Source organism: Aquarana catesbeiana, linkage group LG05 (assembly GCF_042186555.1).
Source record: "Aquarana catesbeiana isolate 2022-GZ linkage group LG05, ASM4218655v1, whole genome shotgun sequence".
Classification (NCBI taxonomy): domain Eukaryota; kingdom Metazoa; phylum Chordata; class Amphibia; order Anura; family Ranidae; genus Aquarana; species Aquarana catesbeiana.
Window position 1 is genome coordinate 366820343 of NC_133328.1, and position 19829 is coordinate 366840171.

The 19829-nt window shown below is 45.6% G+C and overlaps 1 long non-coding RNA gene across 1 annotated transcript in view; it reads left to right on the forward strand.

The window, feature by feature from the left end:
• The first annotated feature begins 19011 nt into the window (after nt 1-19011).
• LOC141144862 (uncharacterized) overlaps nt 19012-19829 on the forward strand; it is a 34476-nt gene continuing 33658 nt past the window's right edge. The window contains exon 1 of the long non-coding RNA XR_012244476.1: nt 19012-19117. This is a non-coding gene — a long non-coding RNA (uncharacterized lncRNA). The remainder of the gene's footprint in view (nt 19118-19829) is intronic.

Here is a 19829-nt window from a genome sequence, read left to right on the forward strand (position 1 = left end):
TTATTCATGTTCGTGTCCCATAGACTTTAACGGTGTTCGCATGTTCGAACAAATTTTTTGCCTGTTCACAAGTTCTGGTGCAAACCGAACAGGGGGATGTTCGGCTCATCCCTACTCCTCACCACCTGTCAAACACACTCGGATCGCTTTTCAGAGGAGCAGCAGTACCTGCTGCACTTGTGAATGAGCTCTTAGTTGCATTCGGCAGCGGCACCCTTATGGCTCATTCACACAAAGTGGTAAAACCTTATGGTTGATTAGTGGATTTACCACCCCTAATCACTACCCCCTTTAGCTGCTGAGGCAGCAACCAAAGTTGTATACATGCCGCAGCAGGAATTAAACCCCACTGCGCAACACCAGGAGCAAAGCCTCATTTAAAATGAGACTCTCTTCCTATTATTTTTATATTAGAGAAAAAACTTTTGAAGTCCATTCCTGCATGAGAACTCTTCCCTTTGCAAAAGAAATCCGGCTAGCAAACAGAAGTCCTTGGATTTAAAACACAGAACAGGATCTGTAGATGTTGACTACGCAGATCTCTTTACCCTGTCACTATCTAGCTAAGTAACTTTAAGGTAATAGTGTCCATATTTACCAGTAAAACCGAGGATCTGGCAAAGTCACATATTTTCCTTCTTTATCCACAGTGGTAATAAAGTACACAGCATTGTCCTTTCCCGGTCTGCAGATTACCACTTTATCAGCATAGATATGCCGACCATAGTTCCAATGTACGAAGCATCCGTTGAAACGTTCATCCATCCGGACAGAACATCCAGTCTTTCTAAAGGGCTTAGGCACAGACAAGTAGTCCCAAATAGCGTCACTATACCAAAGCTCCCGATTACCTTCAATCTCCTGCATGACATCCTGGGGCACATAGGGGAACTCCAATTCATACCCTGCGGCCACACGCTTATTTAACATCCTTTGCAAGCGAGCAAGTTTTGGCAAAGGTCTGTCTCTCCCCATACCAGGCGGTACACAGGAATCCAACGACTTCTTCACCATAGACCCAGCCGGTGTCTGTAGCGAATCAATAACTTCTGACAAAGTCCCAGCAACAGCACTGTGCATCTCCACACAGGGCGACGTCTTCCCAGAACTCATGGCAGTCCATTCAGGAAGGGTCATTGTGGAGGCAACATCTTCGCCTTGTGACCACAATACCTCCTGCGACATGGTTTCAAACAAGTCATCATCCCCGGAAAGATCTGGCATGAATTCTATTTCTGAGTCCCTTAATTCTTCCGCCCCAACAGTGGCTTACCCATCCCAGGTGTAGCCTCTGGTAGCTCTGGCTCAGGTAACCTCTCAGGTAGGCCTCGACCACGGCCGCGGGAAGCCTTCACATAGCCCACCTTCTTCTGAGTAGGTACTACAGGAACAGGCGTAGTGGACTCAGAAATCAAAGTAATGTCTCCTGATGAGACGGCAGCAACAGTGTCTCTTTCTGAAACATCTTCAGTAGCAACAGACAAAGTAGCAGCCCGTCGCTCTCTTTCTGCAGCAGTAGCAGCTTCCACTGTAGCGATACCTGTCACCCAATCCATCCGATAGGCACCCGGTGGCATAGTGGATGGCTCCACCACAAACAAGTACTCTCCACACTGCGGACATCGGCCAAATGGACGAAGATGCACGGCCAATCCTCCACATCGATAGCAAGTCATGCCCAGGCCCTCAAGATCTCCCGAGGTATACAGGACAAACTTCCCCTGCGGCTTCATTCGAACTCCAGTATCCGTGAGCAGAGTTCCAAATTGCACAGTATTCATCACGGTGCTTGCAGGGAACACTCTGGGTCCCACAACCGATTGCAACGCCGGAAAAGACATGACCACACTCTGATCTTTCAGCACGATCACGAGGCTTCTCTTCTGGCGCCAAGCACACTACACGCGTCCCACGCGGTAGCAAGTAGGGTAACTCCTCCCATATCTTTCTTTCAGTCACGTAGCTCCTGGGCCTCTTCTGGCGCCCAGCGTCTACGCACTCAAAAGCAAAGTCCCGCTCTCTCTGTAAACTCCCGGTAAAACACTCCACTGGGTTGCAACAATTGTCGGTCAACAAATCCCAGACGACGCCCCCACATGTAGCAATAACTCATGGTGGAGCTGCTGGTTTAAGCGGGTCTGTTACCTTCACTTCCCTTGGTTTCACCGGCACCGGGTCTAGGGGTTCCGTTGAGTTTACTTCTGGACGACACACGCACCAACACTGGAGTACGTTTTCAATGCTTTATTGAACAAACAAACTTTAGGAAGTAGCAGGAAAGAGGCGGAAAAGGAAACTTTCAGGAGAAACTCAAATATCTTCTTATAGAATCTTAGCGACAAATGTCCTGGTAGAATTCAGATAATTAGGTGGAATGCGCTCCCCTAGTGGGACACACTCCTTGCTCGTCTGGGTAGGCCTCTCTCACCGGTCTAGCAGCCAGTACGCAGCACGAATCAAAAGTCTCTGCCACAGACTTGTTTGGGGGGTAAATCAGTACGATCCTCTGCCACAGGATGTATCAGATTTTTCTGGAATGAAAGTCAGTCACAGTGCTTGAACCTTTAAGCCGAACCGGCAACACAATGCTGTATTGTTACTTCTTTTGGATACGTCCTCCAACCGAGTCACCAGGCCCCTCTATAGACCAGCTCACCGCGTGATCTCTCCAAGACGGGTCCTCCCCTGGGATCTCCTCAGTTGTCCAGCTTCGTCACATAGGACTGACAGCTCAGGACCATCCTTCGGCCGCGGTGGTAGGCCCCAGACAAGCCTCTGGACCCACCCCTGCACCGCTGTATCTTGGGCCTCCCGATCGGAAGACCACAAGGTAGCTCCTTAACGCATACCTGTCGGCCAGGAGGGCCAGCAGGTGGCTGTAAAACGCCCTTAGAACATGGCATCTGTCCCATAAATACCCCCTTCCCAGAATGCAACCCGGAGGACCACCTCCACCGAGCTTGTCTCCGAGACAGAGGAGCATCTATACACTTCGACACGTTGCCTTTCCAACACCGACCAGTGGTAACAGCAACACCCACCGGTCAGCACGGAAGCACACACAACGTCAGCCAAGCTGGAACAGAGGCGAACTTTTAACCTTCCTAACACACAATTTACTAAATTTACCTAACCTGCGGTAGATTGCAAATCTACCAGCGCTACATATATATATATATATATATATATATATATATATATAATGGTAGATCTTCTTAACCAGTCAGACTATATTTCAAAATAGTGCATGGAAAGACAGTGGCGGCTGGTGCTAAATAGTTGGGGGGGTGGCAAACTAAAGCCAGACACCCCCCCCCGGGGAGAGATGGATGGGAGGGCGGCAGTTGGGTCCCAGATGAAAGGCACAGTTCCTCTGTCACCAGCACAGATGGCCTATTACACAGGGCACTTGGCAGCTATTCAGCCTGGTGCCAGATGACAAGTGACACACACCCACTGCTGGGACTTCCATCTCCGATGGTCAGATGTGGGGATAAACAACACTTACACAGATTCCCTCCCCAGCAGCCCACAGTGTACCCAGCAATAGGGGCCGATCGCCGACTGCATGCACTAACCTCGACATTCTGCCGGTGACAGGTCCTCCTCCAGCTACAGTCTGAACACCATCCAGTAAGGCCGGAGGCTCCGGGAAAGTCCATGATTAGCTCGGGAGCAGGATGACCTTTGATCAGTCAGCAATCCCTCTCCTCTCCTCCCCTCCGTTTATCCTCTTCCCAGCCAACCAGGTGACAGGTCTCAGGACCGGCTTCCTGATTGGTCGGGAGGAGAATCAGGAAGACAATAGCAAATATTAATTTGCTATTGTCACAGGAAGACAATAGCAAATATTAATTTGCTATTGCCAGGGAGTCCAACCTTTTTTGAAGCCAATTAGAACCTCTGGCTCTAATCACGTGTAGGGATGAGCCGAACACCCCCCTGTTCGGTTCGCACCAGAACATGCGAACAGGAAAAAAGTTCGTTCGAACACCTGAACACCGTTAAAGTCTATGGGACACAAACATGAATAATCAAAAGTGCTAATTTTAAAGGCTTATAGGCAAGTTATTGTCATAAAAAGTGTTTGGGGACCTGGGTCCTGCCCCAGGGGACATGGATCAATGCAAAAAAAGTTTTAAAAACGGCTGTTTTTTCAGGAGCAGTGATTTTAATAATGCTTAAAGTCAAACAATAAAAGTGTAATATGCCTTTAAATTTCGTAGCTGGGGGGTGTCTATAGTATGCCTGTAAAGGGGCGCATGTTTCCCGTGTTTAGAAAAGTCTAACAGCAAAATGACATTTCGAAGGAAAAAACCCATTTAAAACTACTCGCGGCTATTGCATTGCCGACAATACACATAGAAGTTCATTGATAAAAACGGCATGGGAATTCCCCACAGGGGAACCCCGAACCAAAATTAAAAAAAAAAAAATGACGTGGGAGTCCCCCTAAATTCCATACCAGGCCCTTCAGGTCTGGTATGGATATTAAGGGGAACCCCGGCCAAAATTTAAAAAAAAAATGATGTGGGGTTCCCCCAAAAATCCATACCAGACCCTTATCCGAGCACGCAACCTGGCAGGCCGCAGGAAAAGAGGGGGAGATGAGAGTGCGGCCCCCCCCTCCTGAACCGTACCAGGCCACATGCCCTCAACATTGGGAGGGTGCTTTGGGGTAGCCCCCCAAAACACCTTGTCCCCATGTTGATGAGGACAAGGGCCTCATCCCCACAAGCATTTAAATAAAGGAATTGTCAAAAACTGTCTCTTGTCATTTTTAACATTTTTGACATTTTTTTAGTGAAATGGTAGGGGTAAGTACCCCCTTACAATTTCACACAGGGGGGGGCTGGGATCTGGGGTCCCCTTGTTAAAGGGGGCTTCCAGATTCCGATAAGCGCCCCGCCCGCAGACCCCCACAACCACCGGTCAGGGTTGTGGGGATGAGGCCCTTGTCCTCATCAACATGGGGACAAGGTGTTTTGGGGGGCTACCCCAAAGCACCCTCCCAATGTTGAGGGCATGTGGCCTGGTACGGTTCAGGAGGGGGGGCTGCACTCTCGTCCCCCCCTCTTTTCCTGCGGCCTGCCAGGTTGCGTGCTCGGATAAGGGTCTGGTATGGATTTTTGGGGGGACCCCACGCCGTTTTTTTTTTTTTTTTTTGGTACGGGGTTCCCCTTAAAATCCATACCAGAACCTTCGGTCTGGTATGGAATTTAGGGGGAACCCCACGTCATTTTTTTTTTAAATTTTGGCCGGGGTTCCCCTTAATATCCATACCAGACCTGAAGGGCCTGGTATGGAATTTAGGGGGACTCCCACGTCATTTTTTTTTTTTTAATTTTGGTTCGGGGTTCCCCTGTGGGGAATTCCTATGCCGTTTTTATCAATGAACTTCTATGTGTATTGTCGGCAATGCAGTAGCCGCGAGTAGTTTTAAATGGGTTTTTTCCTTCGAAATGTCATTTTGCTGTCAGACTGTTCTAAACACGGGAAACATGCGCCCCTTTACAGGCATACTAAAGACAACCCCCAGCTACGAAATTTAAAGGGATATTACACTTTTATTGTTTGACTTTAAGCATTATTAAAATCACTGCTCCTGAAAAAACGGCCGTTTTTAAAACTTTTTTTTGCATTGATCCATGTCCCCTGGGGCAGGACCCAGGTCCCCAAACACTTTTTATGACAATAACTTGCATATAAGCCTTTAAAATTAGCACTTTTGATTTCTCCCATAGACTTTTAAAGGGTGTTCCGCGGCATTCGAATTTGCCGCGAACACCCCAAATTGTTCGCTGTTCGGCGACTTGCGAACAGCCAATGTTCGAGTCGAACATGAGTTCAACTCGAACTCGAAGCTCATCCCTAATCACATGCTTCTAAAAAACAAACAAAAAAAAAAAAACAAAAAAAAACTTCATTGGAATCCATGCGTCCGGCGCCCTGCATGTAGATTAGGGACCGGGCGCATGCATTAGAGGGGGGGGTGGGGGTGGCGCCCCTGCGCTATGTATGAATGGGCCGCAACTGCAGAAGACACAGAACAATCATTTCAGTATATTGTGGTGCACTGTAGTGCAGGTTTGCTGCAGGGCATGGCAGTGTGTTGTGGGGTACAACTGACAATAAATGGAAATGTACTACCACATATACAGTGTTTTGCAGTACATTACCCTAACAAACATTATTATGTATGTTATGATATGTGTTATAATGCACATTTTGTTGTGAACCTGCCTTAACCTTTTCATAAGGCTCACAAACGTAATGCTTTACTTACTACAGAAGAATATTAAATACAACACCAGAAATGTAAATATGGCTGTACAGTGCATTAAGCAGAATGTTTAAAATGCTCCAAAACAAAAATAAAATAAAAAAACAATGAGGAAATATTGTATTTTGGTCAATATATACCCCAATCTGCCATAATATTTTGGCCACCCATCTAATATTGAGAAAGTTCCCCCTTTCACCACCAAAATACCCCTGACCCTTCGAGACTCCAAAGTAACAGCCACAAGAATGGCAGGACCCAAGGTTTCCCCGCAGAACATTGCCCAAAGCATCATACTGTCTCTGCTGGCTTACCTTCTTCCCATAGTGCATTCTGGTGTCATCTCTTCCCCAGGTAAGTGACGCACAAGCACCCAGCATTCCACATGATGTAAAAGAAAATGGAAAATTGTATCAAATACGTACCGTAATTTTCCTTTCCTGACACCAATACATGGCAGCATACATATGATATAGCTCCGCCTCTATAGCCACCCACAGGATCTGTTTAGCTCTATGAAATTCTGACTGAGAGCTACCTCCCCCATTCTCCGTATAAAGCACAAAGATCAGAGGGAAGGTTCGTATGCTGCCATGTATTGGCATCAGGAAAGGAAAATCACGGTAAGTATTTGATACAATTTTCAATTTTCCTGACGCCAAACATGGCAGCATACATATGATACATAATGAGCTTGTTAGAGGGAGGGTTTAATGCTACAAACTTAGTCTTTATTTGACAATAGACATAAAAGCTTGGATGGTTTTTCTTCCAAACTCTACTGTAGTAAGAACTGCTGGATCCACCCTGTAGTGTTTTAAGAACGTATAATGTGATGACCAGCTAGCATCTTTGCAGACTATCTCCAGAGACAATCCAGCCCGTGTCGCCCAAGAAGACGACATCGCCCCGGTTGAACGAGCTCTAACCACCTCTGTAGGATCCTTCTCAGCCGCTCTATATGCCTGGTGAATATTTTTTAGTATCCAGGCCGAGATGGTTCTGGCCGAGGCCTCTTTCCCTTTGAATTTTCATGATGAAAAAGTCTGTCAGAATGTCTGAATGTAGAAGTAGCCTGGAGATAGGCTTTGAGGACTTTTGTAATGTCATTCAGATCATCATCCGATTCCGCTGGGAAGACTGGAAGCACCCATTCACTGGAGAGATGAAGAATCAATGCCACTTTTGGGACAAAATGATCCAAAATGATCCAATGGTCTCAGCATAACCCTGTCTGGGAAGAACATGGAATAAGGTTCTGCTGCCCCCAATTCTTGGAGTTTGACACCCTTCCCCCTGAAGTTATGGCTAATAGGAAAGCCATTTTTAAGGTGATATCCCATAATGAACAGTCTGTCGGAGTAAAGAGGAGGGTTTGCTAGAAAATTGAGGACTACTGCCAGGTCCCATTGGAACCTATTTCTCATGGGAGGGTGTAGTCTAAATACCACTCTCATGAAGTGCTCCACCAGCAGGTTTGCTGCCCATTTCTTTTGGGAACCTATTTCTCATGGGAGAGCGTAGTCTAAATACCACTCTCATGAAGTGCTCCACCAGCAGGTTTGCTGCCCATTTCTTTTGGGTAAAAGCCGAGATGGCTGAAATTTGCACCTTAAGCTAACTGAGCCCCAAATCAATCCGGATTGCAGGAAAGACAGGTTTTGAGATACATTTGGGTCAATATGGTCAAGCTGATGTCCAGCTGCAAAGCTTGAGAACCTATTTCATATTCTGGAGTAGATGGCATTGGTTGACCCCTTTCTAGAACTCTGTAAAGTTCTAACACCCTCTGGAGAACATCCTAACTCTTGTAACCCCTGCCTCACAATCTTCAGGCCACTAAGGCCAGTTGTGATGGTTGCGGATGTAGGGTATCTCCTTCAGACAGGAAATGAGGAGTCACTGGCAGAGTGATCGGTGTGCACATGCTGAGATCCATTGCCAGAGAGACCCATGGTCTGTGAGGCCAGTAAGGAAATACTGTGATAACTGTCAAATTCTGTCAACAATCTCCTTAGGAATTTCAGGATTAAAGAAATTGGAGGGAAGGCATATGCCAGTTGCCCAACCCAAGAATGGGTGAAGGCATCCATCCCCTCCACTAATGGATGAGGGTAGCATGAGAGGAACCAGCTCACGTTGCAGATGGTTGATGAGGCAAAAATATCCATCTTGCGGACACCCCCACTTGTGGATGATCTGTTTGAACACTTTCGGGGTGAAGGGACCATTCGTTGGGATCCATGAACTGTCTGGATAGGTGATCTGCTTCCAAGTTCTGACAGCCTGGAAGATATATGGCCCTCAAATCTGTGAGATATTGTTGTGCCAATGTCATGATTGATTCCACCTCACTCAAGATGGATTGTCTGTGCATCCCACCTTTTCGCTGTATGTAGGACACTACTGCCGTGCTGTCCAGATGGAGCAGGACTGGGTGACCCTGAATGTGAGGCAGCCAAGGTGGCCAACGCCATGAATGTTGCTTGAAGTTCCAGAGTATTGGAAACTAGGCCCTGAGTCGGAAATTCCCCTCTGCCCTGGATCTTGAGTTGTTCGCAGGTGGCGCCCCACCCTGCTGCTCTGGCATCTGTGGTAACAATGATCCATGGCTGCGGCCCTAACGGACTATGCCATTTAGCATTTGTTTCGTCTACCACCAGAGACTCTGGCACCTCTGGCTGGTGATCCTGATTGGCTGAGCTAGACAAACTCTTCCACTGCATCAGGAAGCCTTGTTGGAAAACTCTGAGTTTCCAGTGAGCCCAGGGGATCATCGGAATACATGAAGCCATCGTCCCTAGAGGACTCATGCATTGGGATGCTGACATCACTGGTGCAGCCAATGCCTGTTGGAATTTCTCCCTGATTTTGGGGAGTTTGAGGTGGCAAAGAAACTGGCCACCTGTGTAGGCTCCAGCTGGCTTTGGTAATGCCTGTCCCTTAACGCAAATCTGAGAAACTGCTGGTATGACTGAAGGATCGGGAAAAGCTGGTAGGCATATTGCAAGTCCACTGAAATCCTCCAGTCTCCTGAATTATGGTATGGAGAGAATCCATCCGGATAAATTGATTCAGCCTCTTGAGGTAGTTCTGGAGACAGCCGTTTGAACAGCCAATAATGGCCTTGCGCCACTGTGGACTGAATCCGCCATTTTTTGTCAGTGGTCTTGCCGGAACTGGGTCACTTTGAGCCACCTGGCTCCAATTTCCTCCTGGGAAGGCCTGGCGTTAAAAGGGCTTCTGGGTATTTGACGGAGCCTCAGGGGTCTTAGCTCTCTGCGATCTTACGAAGATTGACTGTGTACCCCTCCAATGTCTTCTGAAGTCCTTGGATGGGCAAATGTCTCCGAAATCCTAGTATATGGTTGGCGCTCCTCTGGATGGTTGCCCCCTCTGGCGTCTGGACCTTCGATCTTGAGGCAGAAGACCTGATTTTCCTCCTGTAACCCTGGAGATGTCAGTCTCCAGATTTTTGGTCAAATAGCGCCTTTCCATCAAAGTTTACAGCAATTCTGCTTTGAGGATGGGTCAGCTGCCCAGGGTCTTAGCCATAGAGAGAAAAAAAATACATATACCCCCTTTTTTTGGCAAAAAGTAACAAATTTAAATAAAAGAAACCTGGGCAACCCCCCCCCCCCCTTCTATTCCCATTACTAGGATATCAAGACTTACCGGTCTCTGGCTGCCTGAATAGCAAAAGCATCCATTACCTGGGAGAGAGAGAGAGAGAGAGAGAGAGAGAGAGAGAGAGAGACCTCTCTCACCTCTGTTCTAATAAAAAAAGAGCTAGTACAATTAGGAGGGAAGCCCAACACCCATCCACACAAAAGGACACTTTTAAGCTGGCTACAGATCATGCAATCCTTTGCAGATTTTTTTCCCTCAGATTTACCAAAACCACACAATATGAGGTCAAACCTTAAGAGCCTCAATTTGTATGCAATCAGGCAGGCCCCTGCACCACAGGGTCCCGGCAAATCTAAGGAAAATAAGGCAGCAAAAGCTGCACAGTGTGTATGGGGTCTTTAGAGACATGAGAGAAAGAAAAAGAAAACAGTTTTATAGAAATTGACAGACCTGGAAGAGTTCCATAGGAAAGAAGACATTATGCTGTCCCAGCTGCTGGATCCGGACTCCAAAGCAGGCATGCCACAAGAAGATTGTCGTCTCTGATTAGAGAACACCTCGACCCCAAAAGACCAACAGAAGGGGTTCCCCACCTTATTGGTGCGTTTAGCAGCCTAACATGTGGGACTGCGTGCTTGGAGAGGCTTGAACCCAGACGGACTCTGACATAGTCAGCAGGTAAGAGCTTATCCTGTGTGTACCGGTCTGTAGGTGTTGATCTTTGAGGACAAAAAGGAGAATGGGGGAGGTAGCTCTCAGTCAGACTTTTATAGAGCTAAACAGGTCCTGTGGGTGGATATAGGGGCGGAGCTATATCATATGTATGCTGCCATGTTTGGCGCCAGGAAAATATTATTCATTAGACCAGGCCACCTTCTTCTATTGCTCTATAATCCAGTTCTGATTCTCATGTGCCCATTGTAGGCGTTTTTGACTGTGGATACAGGTCAGCATGGGCACCCTGACCAATCTGAGGTTACACATCCCCAAAAAACTACAATGCACTGTGTGTTCTGACACTTTTCTATTGGAGCCAGAATTTACTTTTTCAGCTATTTGAGCTACAGTAGCTCTTCTATTGGATCGGACTACACGAGCCAGCCTTCTCTCTCCATGTACATTAATGAACATTGGCCGCCCATGACTCTGTGGGACCATGTTTGGTAGGTTCTGACTGTAGTGATATGATATAGTGTGGGTATAGTGGTATGGGTATGATAATTAATTAGTAGTTATTATAATGATAATGTAAGTACTCTTCCGCAGCAACCCAATTCTTCCAGAGAGATGCACTTTATTGACTTCCAACACAGAACAAAGTCCAAAGTCCACAGATGACAAAAATCTGACAGAGTATATAATTCAGAGTCCCATTTTCTCTAGATTTGCGCCTTCATAGTCATACACAGACAGACTACACTGACTATAGACTGAACGCCATGTTATATACACTCGACATTGAATGGCTGAGCAATTTGATTGGCCGTCTCCATTCAGGCCTTTGATATACTTTAGTCTTTCAGACAGACAACAACCCCCAGCCGTGAACAGCTGCAGTCATAAACTGCCCCAATTTGCACTTCGCATATCAACATCAACAAGTCCCCTTAGATATGTGTAATTAGATTAGATTAACAGATACCACCTGAACACCCTTTGAAATGTTCAATTAGGTTTACAGACCATACCTCACACACCTAGGTAGACTTGCATAAGATCAACACATCAAAGGGTCTTCAACTGTCCCCTTGAGATGTTAAAATTCAGTTGACTTGGACAATTCAACTGAATTTCTGGTCAACATGGCACTCCAATACAACATTATACATAAATCGGCCAACATATTACAACATATACCCCCACTTGGGTCGTATGTAGTGATTTGAAGTATATAGTGGGTAATTAATTATTAGTTATTGTAAAGATGATGTAAGTACTCTTCCGCAGCAACCCAATTCTTCCAGAGAGATGCACTTTATTGACTTCCAACACAGAACAAAGTCCAAAGTCCACAGATGACAAAAAAATCCGACAGAGGAAATATAATTCAGAGTCCCATTTTTCCTAGGTCTGTGCCTTCATAGTCATACACAGACAGACTACACTGACTAAATGCCAGCTTGAATGTCCTCTCTGAAATACTAGTCCACTAGGAGGGAGTTTCTGCTAGGTCAACCCAAAATACTCTTTGATCTTATTGTTACCCCCTCAAGTCTAATTACCATCAATAAATACTTCTTCTATGGTCCTTTAAACAATGTACCCTTTGAAATGTTCAATTAGGTTTACAGACCATACCTCACACACCTAGGTAGACTTGCATAAGATCAACACATCAAAGGGTCTTCAACTGTCCCCTTGATATGTTAAAATTCAGTTGACTTGGACAATTCAACTGAATTTCTGGTCAACATGGCACTCCAATACAACATTATACAAAAATCGGCCAACATATTACAACATATACCCCCACTTGGGTCGGTTCTAACCACTAGAACTGACCCATAAATTAAACAACAAAAATATTATGATTTAAGGTACTGAATGCTTTACAATGGCTCATATAAAATGTGAAGTTGAAACTGGTTACATCTCTCTTCACCAGCTTCTAAAATACCCCCATGAAACAGTTATTAGATAATATAACTTTTAGACTATGACTGGAAAAGGATTTGGTAAACGTCAGTGGCCCATATAGCTGTTAGGCCTTATTATATCACATTATTATATCACATCAAGATCTTGAAAATTGCGCAAAGATGATGTCACGGAATGTCCCACACTCCGCTTGAGTGCTTCCGTCACATACCACTTCCTCCCAGTCTGTATACAGATATCCCAACCTCTCTGAGCACAAACAAGGCGACACTTGCTTGTTGCTACCAAGAACTCACTTTATTTAGAATCAAAATTACAAGACTTTATATGCCGTTGGAACCTCCTCTAACAATACAACTGTAACTTAATTAACATGAGCTAATTATCTAATCCTTTATACAGCCTAGGTGACTGAGACATGACCTTTCGCCCAGACTTGTGGTCACCGAGCTTCACACAGTTATATCAACACAATAGCAGTCGTCCCGTCTCCTACATTGTATACAGGACAATGTCATTAGCTCATTCAATTAACATAAACACAGGTTGATGACACCAGCATCTCCTCACAGGATGTGTCCCAACAGAATGAATCCATTGAAAATCCAGGGCCCATAATCAAAAGGCAACAGGCTTGCATACAGTCCTCTCCAACAGCCTCTGTTCTGGCTAGGTCTGTCACATTTCTCCCCTTTCGGCAGGAGACTAACACAGGAGGAGACCCCAGACGGGATGACTCCGAAGTTAGTCCATAGTTCCAGTCCTCTACTGCCTGTACCCACACAGTACCCCAAACAAATTATTCCAAACAGAGTATTACTCACCCAGCCAACCTCTGCCTCTCTCGGAGAACATATCCGCCGCTGGGGAGAGGCCCAGACTGGCCCTTCTCCCTGGAATCCTTTCTGCCGCTGGAGAGAAGACAGGGGGACTGGGCTCACTCCATCCTGCTGTTGGGGATCTGGGCCGACTGCCCAGCATCCCTGGGGTATACAGGTGGGGACTGAAGCCCCATCAACCGACACCAGATCAAGCTGCAGTTGTGAGGTGATGACTGCATTCTCTCCTTGGATCCTGATCTGCAGCTCGCGATAGACTGCCACCTCCTCACCTTGGGCCTCCACAATTGCTGTAGGTGTGGGGCAGAGATCTTGGACCCTCTGTCCGGTTGCCAGCACTTCTGCTGGGGGTTTGCCAGGTGGTTCCTCCTCTACAGAAAGGTCTATGAAATCCCCAGTCTCTGGAAGTGGTAAAAGTGTGGGACAGAGGTCTTGGACCCTCTGTTCAGTTACCAGATCTTCAGCTGGAGAAGTTTATTTTAACTCCATAGATGCTGCTGGCAGAAAATCACATGTCCCTGTCAGTGTTGTGGGAGAAAGGCCGACTACCTCTTCTCTCAAGAAGGCCGAAGCCACTGTTGGTGCTGGGCAGAACACAGTGAACTTTGGCCCTGATAGCAGTTCTTCTGCTGGAGGCTCATCAGGTTGTTTTTCCTCAGCAGAAAAGTCTATCAAATCCCATGTCTCTGCAACTGATGTCTGGGTGTCAGGTCCCACACTTACCAGACAAATGAGTCCGCTTGGGCAGAGGGTAGGCTCCCTTACGTATCCGATTCGGGGCCCCTGGTAGAGTAGACAGGAGGCCCACGAATGCGGAATGGTATGAGGGCCTGAAGTTAGGGTCCTGGAGAAAGATGGTCTGGCAAGCAACCAGTAGAGCTTCAGGGCTGGATGGAGCAGATGCTGAGCAGGAGCTAATCAGGCTGATCACACACAGGCAGAGGTCGGCAACGGGCTGGCAGCAACGGTACAAGGGAGAAGGCAGAAACAAGGTCAGACAAGCCGGGGTCGGGTTCAGGCAGCAATCAAGGGAGGTCCAAAGGCAAGCCGGGTCACAACGGGTAAACACTACGGAGATACAGGAACACAGGATGATCACGGAACAAGACACAGAGCTGTTTGATCAGGCAGCACCGGATCAGTGTAGAGGCAGGCTTAAATAGACTGATTGGCGCCAAAACGCGGCGCTCGTGCGCGCGCCGATTCGCCAAGGCGCGCCGCGCCCCCGCACGCGCCCGAGCGCGCCCCCGACGCCGGCGTGCACGCCCACACTACCGGGCATGCCAATGGTAAAGCTCACAGGCGGACGCGCGCTAGCGCGAACCCACGTACGCACGAACGCCCGGACGCCACCCCGCACGCCACGGCCGGTCAGCCCAGACACGCCAGCATCCCCAGGGACACGCGCCCCAGCACGCACAGAGGCACGAGCGCCAACGCGCCCCGGCGCGCACCGGCGCCCAACCAGGTATCCTCTCTGACACTGGGGATAGAGGTTCACCATCTCCTGTCCATGGAACCCAGAAGATGCTATCATTTCTGGGCAGAGGTTAGCAGAGCTCTGCCCTGTTGTCAGCACTTCAGGTTTGGGGACGGCAATCGCCGGATTTTCCACTGCCGATTCTCTGGCATGCTGCTGAACTTGTTCTAGCAGTTTCCTGTATGCCCTTTCCAGATGCTGTTCCTTCCTTAGCAAATGGTCCAGATCAGGTTTGAGCTCTGAGACCCCTGCAAGACCGAGCATAGACTCTCTATATTCTCTCAGGTCCTCAAGGTCAGGTTCCCCTTCATTGCCAAACATAAAAAGATCTGTAAGGTTCTCCCACAGCAATCCAGGGCCACCAAAGTCATATCCCTCTGGAGAGCATTCTGTCGTCTCCCCTAAATATCCCTCCTCTGCGTGCCATTGCAGAGCCCGATAACGATTGTCCAGCTCTATCTCCTGCTGGACCAACCTGTCCAACTCAGTCACCCATTGCTCCTGGGGCTGCTCTCCCAGGAATGCCATCCGCGATGCCCGTTGGTCACTGGCCCGTTGCTCTTGGGTTGGAAAGCACTTGCCCTGTTTTATACCAGCGAGACGGAGGGCTGCAATCCAGAGCTCCACCCGAATTTGCTGCCTAAGCTCCAGGTATTCATCCTCAGACACAGTCCTGGTGTATGTTGAAAGGATGATTCGCAGCAGCCCCGGGAATTCTGATGCCAGGTCCATATCTCCGCTGGGGTGACTGAAGTCTGCTATGCTGATCTTGGATCCAGTTGGAGGTTTGGATGTCCCAGACTTCAGGAAGCTTTCCCGCTGCTTGCCACCAATGTCACGGAACGTCCCACACTCCGCTTGAGTGCTTCCGTCATATACCACTTCCTCCCAGTCTGTATACAGATATCCCAACCTCTCTGAGCACAAACAAGGCGACACTTGCTTGTTGCTACCAAGAACTCACTTTATTTAGAATCAAAATTACAAGACTTTATATGCCGTTGGAACCTCCTCTAACAATACAACTGTAACTTAATTAACATGAGCTAATTATCTAATCCTTTATACAGCCTAGGTGACTGAGACATGACCTTTCGCCCAGACTTGTGGTGATCGAGCTTCATACAGTTAATTAACACAATAGCAGTCGTCCCGTCTCCTACATTGTATAGAGGACAATGTCATTAGCTCATTCAATTAACATAAACACAGGTTGATGACACCAGCATCTTCTCACAGGATGTGTCCCAACAGAATGAATCCATTGAAAATCCAGGGCCCATAATCAAAAGGCAACAGGCTTGCATACAGTCCTCTCCAACAGCCTCTGTTCTGGCTAGGTCTGTCACAGATGAGCTGACGTCACAGTCCATTCTTCGGTCTGACTTCCTCACACCATCTCACCGAAAGTAAACTTGGTATGCTCTGGGAGCTCCAATCCACATAAGTCCAGGATTCTCTCATCTCCAGGCTCAAGCTTTTCATTTTTAAAGATGCTTTTACACAAACATTCTACTTAAATCTTTATGGTAAGAAGAACCATCAATGTACCAGCACTCACTTTCAAGGTCAAAAGGTTTGGATAGGACAGTAAAAACTGTGCTGCAAACTATTTCCTTGCACTTGGCATTCATGTGTCCATCTTGCAAGCATTTTAGCAATGATGTCCTGTTGTGTACCTGTCAAGTACCTGAATTTGTTGATTGCCAGCCACAATTTGCTTTTGTAATTTGCTGTAGGCCGACCCCTCATTGCCTTCAATAGAGCAGTTACTTGGATCATTCAGTCCATAATTACACCTGAATGGTATACCAACATATACATATACCCCCACACGATGGTTCAGATAGAATCAGCTTGACATCAGTGTTTATCAGATCTTCTATCCAGACAAAGCGGCAGTGGAAATTCTTGCCAGTATCCTCACCATGAAAGGTAGAAAGGTCTTTTTCATCCATATATATCATAGCCTCTAGCATATTATAAAACAACTGATTCAACAAAGTTTCAAATCAGGACTGAAGTGATGAATTTCACTCACCCCTCTTATAAATTTAGGAAAACCACCCAACATACTATAATTTATGCTATGCCAAGCCATTGTGAAGCATCTCACCTTAGATGTCAAATATATTGATCAATACGCATTATGTAATATGTACAGATGTTATGAAAATTATTTTAGGTTTAAATGCTTCTCTTTGGTTTTAAGATAAAGTTCAAGAAATAAAACATAATGAAAATAAAAAATTAAGAGCAAAAGAAAATAAAAAAAGTAAAAAAAAAATTAAAAAAATGTTGAATGTTCAAAAAAAAAAAAAAAAAAAAAGGGTCCATTGCTTGATGAATATTGAGAGAGTCCACTAATTCTTTATAATTCATTGAATAGAGATATATTGTCTATTCAGCGTTTCTCCCCCACTAGCCAGCAATTTCAGACTGTGCTTCTGCTATTCACATGCAAGCAAGTATCTCCGACAATATCTGAAAGACAAAAAAACTCTCCAACAAAACTCATTAGCTAGGTCCTTAAACGTTGTTTGAAGTTAAAACAAAGCACTATTTACACGTTTACAGTTTGAAGCTAATTCACCCCCACTGCTAGAGAAGTGTCATCTGGCGCTTAATACATTTTAATACCCATCTGTTAACTTCATCAGTACTGACACTAACTTCACACTGAGTAAGCATTTTGACTATATTACTAATAATTTAAAAAAATTAATATTTTACTCACTGCATTAGTTACTTCTTCAGCTTCCAGTTCAGGTCTTCTGGTTGTTTCCAGTCTCTAGAGAATAATTCTGGGGTTCCCAGCTTGTTAAATTTTGTAGATCAGACTCTCTTATGTCACAACCAGACAATAGAGTCACAGCGCAGCTCTTGGTTCTTCATCAGACTTCTGTCCACCTCACAGGATTGTTGTCACCACCGGCTTCTGTTACTAAGTCCGAAAATGCTCTTCTGGTCACTTGAACGGCACCAATGTAGTGATATAACCTTCAAAGAACGGGTCATTGCACCAATGTAGTGATTTGAAGTGGGTAATTAATTATTAGTTATTGTAAAGATGATGTAAGTACTCTTCCGCAGCAACCCAATTCTTCCAGAGAGATGCACTTTATTGACTTCCAACACAGAACAAAGTCCAAAGTCCACAGATGACAAAAAAGAGTTTCTGCTAGGTCAACCCAAAATACTCTTTGATCTTATTGTTACCCCCTCAAGTCTTATTACCATCAATAAATACTTCTTCTATGGTCCTTTAAACAATGTACCCTTTGAAATGTTCAATTAGGTTTACAGACCATACCTCACACACCTAGGTAGACTTGCATAAGATCAACACATCAAAGGGTCTTCAACTGTCCCCTTGATATGTTAAAATTCAGTTGACTTGGAAAATTCAACAGAATTTCTGGTCAACATGGCACTCCAATACAACATTATACATAAATCGGTCAACATATTACAACACTGACCACTAAAAAACTGGGAATATCCTGCAGGAGCTGCAATTTTGGAATTGTTCTAACGCAGTTGTCTAGCCATTACAATTTGACCATTGTCAAAGTCGCTTAAATCCTTACACTTGCCTATTTTTTTGTCTTTCAACTTCAGGGATCACATGTTCACTTGCTGCTCAATATATCCCACCCACTTTCAGATGCCATCATAACAAAATAAGGTGGTTGCATCCACCTGTTCATTAACCAGAAGTGTCATAGCTTTGCCTGTCATAACAGCCCTGCATTTGTCTGAGGCAGGAAAGTACAGAAGGCTGCTGCAGGTACTTTTGAAGATTAAGGAACAGTGCTGGGAGAATACTTTAAGGATCTTGATCTCATCCTAAACAGTGCAGAAGCTGGGTATAAGTGCTCATGAAATCTCTGAACATATGCAGTGCCTAACCATTCATCTGAGTTAAGAGGAGAGATAAAGCTGATAAAGGTGAACAGGCACTTCATCTGGTGGAGGATTATCACTGAATTTTATAATCAGGCACCAGATATATTGAAGATATTATCACTTAATGTGGACTTTATAGTATATATATAGATATATAGATATATATCTATATATAGATATATATCTATATATAGATATATATATACTGTGACGGTATGCGAGGTGAGGTGATCGATAATCGGTATATTTCACCTTGCATTTGTTCTATTGTCAGAGACTGAACAGGAATCCGGGACGGATTTTTCCAGCCTCTGTGGCAGGCTTAGTTCCGGAGAGAGAGAGAAACTGCCTGTACGCTGAGCTTCATTTCAAGAAAAGGTGATCCCCACGAGCTAATCTCCACACAATACACTTTTTTTGTGTGTGTGTATAATTACATTACAAATTGATTTTGTCGCATTATACTGAGTCCACACTGATGATTGTTAATATGTCATATTTAGTGCTAGTGTGTTGTTAATCACTATTTATTTCCTGCGCTACACAGATTTATATGTTATATACTTTTTAGTGTTGTGTAATTACTAACAGTGGTTGGCGGTTCAGCAGATAGTTTGTTTATTCATCTTATTTATTTTATTCTTATTTAGAATTGTTTGCGCTGATTGCTATATTCGCTGATTTATTGTAACAAATAATCAATGTTATTCACTTTACCTTTCAGTGGTCATTATGTTATGGCTGATCAGTGTATAATCTCGCCATCCAAGTGCAAAAAAGGAATACTTTAAAGCTGAACTCTTGCAACAAAAACTATCATTTAAATATATTCTTCAGTACGGCTATTGCCATACACAAATCGTGCCCCCTCCAGGTCACTGACAGTAAGGTGGACCCTCAGTGGAGATACATTTTCCTAAAGGGGGTTCTGGCAGGACAGAAGCTAACAGATGCTATGATCTATGCCCCCAACTCTAACCAACTCACCTTTTTAGATAACACCTTGGACAGCCTGACGGAATTTAGAGAAGGCCCCTTGGTCCTAGGGGGCGACTTTAATGTAAGCCCAGACCCACAATTGGACACATCA